A 9,207-nucleotide genomic window follows, 5' to 3' on the forward strand; every position below is an offset into this window, starting at 1 on the left:
TAAATGAAATCAGTCCATGAAGTACTTAGCTTTTTGCTGTTGTGACCTAGAGGGTGAGGCAAGGCAGCAAGAGTCCAGGGACCCAGGTGTCTAGCCCTCCAGAGTTCAAGTCAGGGAGCATCAGCATCTTGGCTGTGGTCAAGCCCAGTCCATGTGCAACCAGCAATTGGCCCTATGGGTACCAGGAATCAGATGTCCCCTCTGCCAGAGAAGAGGGGACAGAAAAGGGTTGGGTAGGTACCAGAGCCAAAGTTGGGAAGGGCAGAATTTGAGGCAGGCAGGCTCCTGGTCTAATTATAGACACTGAAGTAGAGACTGAGCAAGCATTGTGGTAGGTGCGGAGGACTGCACCGCATGCTAGGCCTGGGCTGACGAACCACAGCCAGTCATTTCTTCATTCCTTCATTCACTCAGAACCAGTGGATTCAGCCCCTGCTCTGTACCAGTGTCTGGGCCGGGCATTGGAGGGATGGCAGTGAGTGAGAGACATGGCTCTCGCCCTGGTGTAACTTCCAGTCCAGCAGAGAAGACAGACTTACAGAGTCATTACAATGACACTCAATGACAGGTATGTCAAGGGAAGTAAAAGGTGCTACAGAGCACACGACGGGACCCAATAGGATGGGAGGTAAGGGAAGGCTTCCTGCAGGAAGCAATGTCTTAGCTGAGAGTTGAAGGAGGAGTAGAGTTTACCAAGGTGGGAAGAGAGGAGGGAAGGGAGGAAGGAAGGGAGGAGAGTGCTCCAGGCAGAGAGCATGGCATGGGGGAAGATGTGGTCAGAGAGAACACACTTCTGTGGAAAAAGAATATGAGTTCAGTGGGTCCAGAACTAGACATAAGAGGATAAAGTTTGAGGTGGCTGGAGATGAATGCCAGGCTGGGCCCTGGAAGGTGCCTGGAGGAACTTGGACTTCACTTGCTGGCAATGGGGAGTTGCCAGGAACTTACTTTAAATAGCAGATGAGCAGCACTGATGGGACGGATTCCCCAGCATTGTGCAGTGAGGAACCAGAACAACTGGACATGGTGGTCCTAAGTGACCCAATGGGGCAGAGGCTCGGAGTGTCCCTCCTGCCTGGGACAGGATGTGCTCAGGGCATGGGAGTGGCTGGAAGGGCAGTGAAAAATCTCCTCGGACCCTCACAGAGGAGGGTCTGAGGGAGCCAAACAAGACAGAGGATGGTCCTCAGGGGCCCTTTTGAAAAGATCTGGAAGGTCCCTCTCCTTGAGACCGTCACTGCTGGGTTGGGGGTGGGGCAGAAGCCAGGAGAGGGGAGGCTGTGAGGCCCCTGTCTGCCTGGTGATGTGGCCTGGGGAGGAAGGGGAAGGTAGCTGCTCTGAGTGGGACATCAGCCCCACTGGCACAGAGCTCCTTGTCAGCTGTACAGTGGTGCCAGTGGAAGTTACTATGACTTCCCAGGTGATTGACTTCTGGGATCAAGACATTTCTCAGTTTGAAACCCAGTTTAAAAAAAATCAATGTTTTGTATTCAGTGGTGTTTGGTTAAAAAAAGAAAAATAGCTGCAGCTTGTGCTTTAACGGTAGAAAAGACAGAGCCCCATCAATTATGATGGGGAAAACAACAGTGTCTTGTTGCGGTTTTGTTCCTTCTACTCCAAAAATATTAAGTCATTTAGCCCTACAAGCCATCCACTTGGCACGTGGCAATGTCTTCATTTGAAAAGCAGGGGCCCTGGAGGCTTAAGGGGTAGTGTGATTTCTCCCAAACCAGGACTGCTGGGGAGCCCGGGAGTCTCACTGCTGGGGACCTGCCAATTGCTTGACCCGTGAGCCCCTCTGAGGGAACTCTGCAGCATCCTACAAGGCCTGCCCTCGTGCCCCTCATCTGACAGGCCTCCCAGGCTATTTGACCCCAGACCCTGAGAGGCACCCCCTCTGTGTCCCACAGCATGGAGTGCCAACTTCAAGCATAGCCCTTATGAAATGGCAAATTCCTCTGTTTCTTCAAGCTCAGCCTGGGTTCATCCATGGCTCACATCTGCCTTTTCAGCCCCAGCCGCACATTGGAATCACATGGGCTTTTTAAAGCTGCAATACTCAGAGCATACCCCAGGCCAATTAAATCAGAATATCTGAGGCCAACACCCCCATATCAGTGTTTTTTAAAAAGCTTTTCAGGTGAGTCCAATATGTAGCAAGGTCAAGAACCACACAACAATGTAGAAAGCTCTCAAAGGGCCTGTTCTGAGTCAAGTTCCCTCGTTTTATATGCTCCAGTTGTTCCTTCTCCCAAACCTGTTTGCCCTGTTAAAGTTGAGAATGTGATATGAGAGTCAACGGCGAGTACTGGCTATTCTGGATGGGTCTCAATAGGGGCCATACTTCAGCAGGGATACCAGGGTTCAGCCCTACAAGTCCACGTACTCAAGAGGCCTGCAGAGAATGAGATGCAGGAAACTGACTCAAATTGACTAAACTCACAGAAGCCTGATGTACAAGCCAATCGCCACCTATTTCAGGTGAGACTGTTTATTTCTATGACCAAATTTAATTTCACCATTTGGAGAAAATTCCTTCTTGGGGGAAAAAAAAATCCCTGAAAAACAAAAACAAATTTCTATGTGTTTTCTTATCTTTATATTTCCCATATATGTATATATTTTAAAGTACAGTGAAACCATTCTTGTGATTTATTCATTCTTGCGATTTATTCAATCTTAAGTGATCTTCTGTGTAACTGTATCATACTCATAATCATCTTGCAAAAAGACCCATCAAGGAATGATGCCAGAGTTTACTGAGCCATTTCCTTTTGTTAAACTTCCAGCTATTTTATTATTTTCACTATTTTAAATCGTGTAACATCGTCATCCACATCACCATTTCCACATTAAGCACTCCTTTCTTAGGCCGATCCCCAGAGGTGGAGCACCTGAGTCACAGATGTGAGCATCTCTGGGACAGCTCAGCCTCTCAATCCTCCACCATTGTGCTGTGCATGGGATCTATTTGACTAGATCAATAATTTCCTAATGCTCCAGAAGGTGTAAATGGAACAAGGGAAGTTCCACGGTCCAAGTTGGATTAAGCAACATGAAACCACATTTTTTAAAAGCAGGACTGAGGTGAAAATAAAAGTCGAGTCAAACAATGTAAAGGTAGAAACTCCTTTTACAGCAGGACCTCTGTGAGCCTTTATTAAGCTGGGAGGGCTTCGGCACTGGGAGGATTTCAGCACACCACATTTACAAAGCTAACTTGACCTTAGACGCTTTGCTAATAGAGCCTCTTACGGGGCCAGTTTTCCAGGGAAGGCGTTTTGGGAGAAGCTGGACTAGGAGATCTTGAAGATTTCTTTACGCTCTGAGGTTCCGAGGTTTTCGATCTAAGTAACAAAGCCAGCTGCTGCTGCCGCTTTGGAACTCCAGGGCTCATTCTTCCAGTCCATTTCCTCTGACATTGGCCTATGCCAGGCCTTCGTTTTCTCACTTGAATGACTCCAGCAGCCTTCCACCAGGCCTCCTGCCTGCCACCTCTTCCCCGCTGCTCCACCCTCTGCAGCCTGTCAGACCCACTTCTTCAAACTCTGATGCTGTTATTCTCTGCTCCCGGGATCCTGTCCCACCTCCTCCTCCAGCCTTCCTCAATGTGCCTGCTCTGATCAAGTCTGCCTTGTTCCCATCACACACTCAATCAACACATGAGCCTGTGTGCTGCAGCAGGGCCTCTATGCAAAGGGGACCTGGGCTTTGGCTACCCAGGGAAATCCTGGAGGTAAGCAGAGGGCAGTGAGTTGGCATTGGGAAACAGGATGGGAGAAGTGCAAAGTCCTCACCTCCGTGTCTTCTTCAATTGAATAAAATCAAGAGGTGCACCATGTTGGCCAGGATGGTCTTGATCTGCTGACCTCGTGACCCACCCGCCTAAAATACAAAAATTAGCTGGGCGTGGTGGTGCGTGCCTGCAATCCCAGCTACTTGGGAGGCTGAGGCAGGAGAATCTCTTGAACCAGGGAGTTGGAGGTTGAAGTGAGCCGAGATCGCGCCACTGCACTCCAGCCTGGAGACAAAGTGAGACTCCATCTCAAAAAATAAAAAATAAAAAATCAAGAGGCATATGCTGTCTCTGGTGGAGAGGCAGATGCTGTCTCTGGTGGAGAGACCAGTGCCTTGAGCCCAGGCTCCCTTGTCTCCATGGCAACCAATGATGGAATTGGCAGCCAGGGGTCTGGGGTCTACACCCCTCTTCTCCAGAAACTTGAGTGCCTGAGGGCTTCTAGGGCCTGACTCTGGCATTTATGCCTCCCTCCTTCCCCTATCTCCCTGTTCTCTCTCTTTTTCTTTCTACATGTATCCACTTATGTAATCATCGAGCCTCTTTGAGTGTGGTTCCCAGACTTGAAGATCAGAAAATGGTGTAGGCCTTACATCCAAATTTCAGCTCAGCATTTATCAGGGGCTCTCATCATACACGTAAGGCACAGCAGTAATCATGATGTCTGTTTATTGCACCCCTACCATGGCCCAAGCCTCTTTCATATACATTGTTTCATTTACTCATAAATCATGAAATGCCAGAGCTGGAAGGGGCATTAGGGACGATTACTCCATTTAGCGATTAACTTTTTTTTTTCTAAGTGAAAATTTTCTGCAGAAGCTCTACATACAAAGCAGATAAAATTGGTGCTAGTTTGGTTGAAGTGGGGCTGGCTCAACTGCTTTAGCCTCACCCCTTGTTTCATGAGAAATGAGGTTCAGAGAAGGGAGGTCACTTCTAAACTCACAGTGAGTTGAGGGTGCCTGGACTTGGCCCTGCAACTCCTGGCCCACAGTGCTGTGCATTTTGTGCTTTTCCACCCTGACTGGGGATGTGTGCTAACGTGGATGGAGCTCTGGCAGCCTCTGACTGGCTGCAGAGGGAGAGGCCATGCCTTCTGTTTACACTGTGACGCAGGCATATGCAAGATGGACAGATTCCCATTGAGCAGGTGGTGTGGGGAGCCCCTGCAGATGCCATTGGGTGTGATTGGATATGTGGGCACCAGATGCCCTCACAGGACAGGCTCTTGTACTATTGAGAGCCACACAATCTAAGGCTATAGCACCTCTGAACATTTCTAGCACCTCTGGAGGCAAACAAGCATTCCTCATTTCCCTAGCATAGGCAGGCTTGCTTTATGTAAGAACGGGAAATAGCAGCTCTATTTTCTGGAAGCGGCTGATCCTGGAGGACCTGCAGACTATTGGGAAATCCAGGTTTGCCAGCACCCAACCCTGGGGGAAGCCTGCACAGCAGGAGCCTCCCTTGCCTGTCTGAGCCAACACATTCACCAGGTCTCCTGCAGAAAAACATCAGCTGGCCATGCATGTTGAGAGCAGAGTGCCTGGAAGTGTCAGAGTAGGAGGGAGGCGGATCCTTTGCTCATCTTGAGGCAACAGCTTTCTTCTCAGGCTCTTCCAAAGGGTGCCCATGCCATGTATGTGGGAGCAGGGAGGGCGGCCAGACCTGATTCTGCTACAAGGCTGGCACCTGTTTGCATTAAATAAGATTTGACTTGGCTATAGAGATGGGATGATTGTGGCTGAAAGGGTGGAGAGGTGATGACGACAGTGCTGGAGATGTGAGAAGCATTCCTTAGTCACTCCAAAAGCATTACTAGACAAGCTTCTGTGTGCCAGACACTGCAAGGACTAGGAAAAAAGATAGACATGGACACCCCCTCAAGGGGCTTCCTTGAAGATGTCCCTGGCCCTCAGGTCAGGTCAAGACAGCTGTTATTTGCTTTCTGGGGCCCCTGTGCTTTTCTTTCATAGCACTTGTCATAGTGTGCAATAGGTGTTTCTGTGATTATTTGATTTCTGCCTGTGTCTACCTCTAAACTATATGCTTTGCCCACTCTGTATACTTAGGCCAAGGACACAGTCCAGTAGGTTCTCATAAAATATTTACCAGATGAATAAAAAGAGAGTCACTTTTGGCAATCTCAGTAGAGACTTCCTTCAAAGTCCAAGAATTTACCCTTCAGCACAGCAAGGGTTCTATGCCGACAGATTAGGCACTGTACATGGCAGATCAGTGGCAAGGAAGTGAAGAAATTTTTGGCTTAGCCTTAAAGGAAATAAAATGCTTGAATGTTGCTGGGTGGGGTGGGCCAGGCTGGCATTGATGGCAGAGTGGAGTGGGAGGTAAACAGGATGGGAGGAGAAGGCTCTAGGCTTTATTCTAATGGAATCCTCAGCTTATCTTCTGTCCCCAGTTAGATCCTCAGTGAGAGGATCAGGGCAGGAATAGGACGTGCCCATGTCAGGAAACCAGGGAAAGCCACCCTGCTCATTTGGACTCGAAGGGATAGTTGGAGAGACTGAGGTCTTAATCCAGCAGATCATGCCCATTGGTGTCCAGATTCTGGGGGGTGAGTGGGCATAGAGTTGGCACCAATAGGCAGCATCATAATCACCATAGCAGGGAGCAAGAACTCCTCCTATGCATGGAGGAGAGGCTACAGGCCAGATGCCTTCAGTGTCCACTGCTGTGCCTGGCTCCAGAATCTTCCTCCTCAGGCAGCTCCATGGGTTGGGGAACCTCTCACCACTGGAACCTACAGAGAAGACCACTGTGAGGATGGGTGGAGGAGTCCTCCTCAGGTGGTTCTTGGCAGCGACTTCCTAACTCCAGCAGCTCAAGGAAGCATTGAGACAGACACTTTGAGAGGAAGTGTGACACCTGGATATTGCACAATGTAATGGAACCAGCCAAGTGTTAAATGTAGCTTTTAAATAGGTTTTGTGTTCCCCATTAACTGCCCTGATGTTGATTAGCCCTGACAGCCAAGGAGAAGGGGCTGGTCAGCAACTTTCCCCTGACAAGGCCTCCCTGCTCCCCAGGGCAATGAGAGCTCAGACTATAATTCTGTCGTGTTCTGGAGCTGCATGGAGGGGAGTGCGTTGGGGTGCGGTGCCTCGAGGATGGCCAGCTCCCTGGAAGGGCTCTGGTGGGTGGCCTCAGCCCTAGGCTCCCATTCTCTCTCCACTCCATGCTCTACCCCTCCATCCCAAGTAGAGTTGCCCATGGCGGCTTGGAGGTAGGTCAGATGAAGATCTCCCTTACCATGAAGGTATGGACAAGGGGCCACACTAATGAAGGACTGCTCTGTCTGCAGGTCCCCTGAGAACAGAATTACCCACTGGAGTTGGAAACACTCGGATGGTCAACGGGTTCTGATCTGCTTCTCAGCCTTCTCTAGATGCATCTTCAAACTAAACATGTAGGCTTACATAGGTCTTGCAGTCAGATGGACATGGATCAGAATCCAAGGTCTAGTATTATTAGCTACATGAACCTGGGCTCAGCCCAGATCAAGCAAGAGTCAAAGAGAATGAATGGAGATCATCTAAGAGCCCAGGGAGTCCTCTCATCAGGATGCCAGAAGGAAGGATATGACTGAAACCATGGAAGATTCTAGAAATCTGGTAATTCTCAGGCTTATCTACCCTCATGAGGCAGCATAAAAGATGACCATAAAGGGTCCTGTGGGCTTGTCCTTGGGGAGAAAGGGGCAGGAGGAGCTGGGGATATTGAATCCTGATTGTTAGCTATGATCAGTGTTCATAGGACTGCTGGTAGCTCCAGAAGATGGAGGCAGCAGGATGTGCCCTTGGGCTTTCAGGAAGGAAGAACAAGCCCAGAGAAAGTTGTCTGGGGCAGAGAAGTGACTCCGGGGTTTTAAGCCTCAGGGTGTTGAGTCCAGAGGAATGGAGATGAGGTGTTTCTCTGCCTCCTACTCTCATCATACCTCATTGAAGAAGACTTCTGGCAGCTGATCTCCTATTTATATTGCCCGTCTCACGCCCTGGGTCCAAAGTTTTTCCAAAGGAGAAACATCCCCTTTGTGTGCCTTCCTTCCTCTGGGTAAAATGTTTTTGTTCAGCTCTGGGCTTGAGGAGGCAAAGTTGTAAAGTCACAGTTTGTAATCAGTAGCTCCGCCTGCCTTTTGCATCTCTCTCTGTAGGTTGCCTGATTTAGCCTCACCCTTACCCCTCTGTTCTGGCAATGTCCAATTTCCCTGGCCTTCTCCCCAAGACAAAACCTCTGAGAAGTCATTCAACACACTCAAGTTACACTGTTGAGTGGTTTTAGCTCTCTTCTGTCTGACTCCAAAGCTCATGCTCTTTCAATCACCCCATGTGGTTTTCACATAAAAATTCTCATCATAGCACAAGTCTCTGAAATAAAAAAACTGGAAATAACCTAAATGTTCAACAATTAGGGGGTTGTATAGTAAATCACGATGTATCCATTTGTTAGAACATTATACAGACATTAAAAGTGATCATCACAGAGACTGTATAGCAACTTGGGGAAAGGTTTATGATAAGACACTAAGTGAAAATACTACAATTGCTTTGATTGCAATGATGGAAAATATGTCAGTGTGTCAACAAGGGCTGCAAGATAATATGCAGAGGTGAAAAATAGCTGTGTTTTGGGTGGAGTTTTTTCTTTCCTTCTAAAATGATGTGCTTCTTTTAAATTCTTCTTGTGTAGTCGTTTTTCTTCCTGTGAGATAATTTTTCAGGGTTGGTGTAGAGCACACAAGAATATATGGTGAGACAAGGTCAAAATCTGAGAAATTTCCACAATGGGGACCCCCCAGTTTAGTGATGCTGACTCCTTCATGTTAAGGGGCTGCAGCTCAGACATAGAACCTCCATATTGTGGTTAAGAGCATAGGTTTTGTAGTCAGATGGACATGGATCAGAATCCAAAGTCTAGTATTAGTAGCTGCATGAACCTGGGCTCAGTACAGAGCAAGCACTCCTGTGCAGTCAACACAACCAGACACAGGAGATAAACTTCTCAATACATTTTGAATAGAGAATGTCCTACAATCCCCTTCCTCCATAATTCATCAGCAGTATTGGGTGTTTCGATTCTCCAACTCTCTAGTAAAGCAAGGCTTCAATGATTTTATTTTTTGGCGAGGGGGTTGTGGGTGAGGGTTGGTGGAGGGGGTCGGTGTGTTGTCTGTCACTGTCCATGGTTCTGAACCGGCACTACAAACAAGTATATGGTTGTTTCTCTGGGAAATTGCAGGGCTGGCATATCCTCTGCCCCACCCTATTTTTCCATAGAAGTACATTTATGCTAACCACTTCAATGTGGTCTTCATCGGTGTGAGGTTAAAAAACTTTGGAATTCTTGGAGCTTGGCAGGAAAGGGAATTAGAAAAAATTGCAAGTTGTGGG

This window comes from Gorilla gorilla, chromosome 1 (assembly GCF_029281585.2).
Source record: "Gorilla gorilla gorilla isolate KB3781 chromosome 1, NHGRI_mGorGor1-v2.1_pri, whole genome shotgun sequence".
Lineage (NCBI taxonomy): Eukaryota > Metazoa > Chordata > Mammalia > Primates > Hominidae > Gorilla > Gorilla gorilla.